The sequence below is a fragment of the Arachis ipaensis genome, chromosome B03 (genome assembly GCF_000816755.2).
Source record: "Arachis ipaensis cultivar K30076 chromosome B03, Araip1.1, whole genome shotgun sequence".
Lineage (NCBI taxonomy): Eukaryota > Viridiplantae > Streptophyta > Magnoliopsida > Fabales > Fabaceae > Arachis > Arachis ipaensis.
Window position 1 is genome coordinate 96,284,723 of NC_029787.2, and position 1,016 is coordinate 96,285,738.

Consider the following 1,016-nt stretch of genomic DNA (forward strand, 5'->3'; position numbering starts at 1 on the left):
GATACTTATAGGTATAATTACCATCCTAATACATGTCAATTCAATGGCTATGGTGACTCCTTTTGTGATGATCAAGCACCACCACCATATGCTTATGATTCTTATCCTCAACATGAACCTCAACCATACTCACAAGCCTTCCAAACACCACCTTATGATCCATATCCATCATATAACCAATCATCCATACCATATTTTTATGGCCATTATGAGCAAGAACCTCTAGAATCACCACAACCATATCAAGATTACTCCCAAGAACTACCTCAATACCCCCCATCTCCATACCTTTACCAAGAAGAATCACCTTCCTACTATGAACCCTCTCTCCAAAATGATGAACCTTCCTACCCACCCCAAGCCCCAATAGACGATCCTCTCACTTTGTTACTTCAAGGACAAGAAGCTATGAAGCAGAAACGATGATTGGAAGAATACCACTTTGCATGGGTCTCAAAGGAAGGCTTGGTATATTAAAGAGAATTCTATATGTCAACCACCCGGAAGGAAAAAGTATGAAGATCAAATTGAAGACGGGTGCGAAGATAAGATATGGGATCCCGGTTCGCTATGTGAAGACCAACTATGGGGACTCATATCTTGGGTAGAACTGTGCCCAAACTTGACGAAAATGGTTGGAAATTCTGTCAACCAATTGAGAAGCAAAGATCCTTGGAGATTCAAGGACGAGTACAAACACAAGCCACCATGACAATAGGCTTCTCAAAATGTCTAACTTAAGGACTTAAACTAAAAGTGCTAGGTGGGAGACACCCCACCATGGTAAACTCTTTTCATTCTCTTTTAAATTTGCCTAATAAGTGATTTGAGTTACCATTGTAGGTAGATGTTTCACATAATTTGTTTGTACAACTTAATTGTTAGCCTAGTCACGTGTATGTTGTGTTTAGTAGTAGATGAATAATATCAAATTGTATTTTTGTGAATTGTATGATGGTTGATTGAATAAAGAGTTGTGAGCAGTCTAGGGAGTACCTGAGCATAATTTTTCTGCT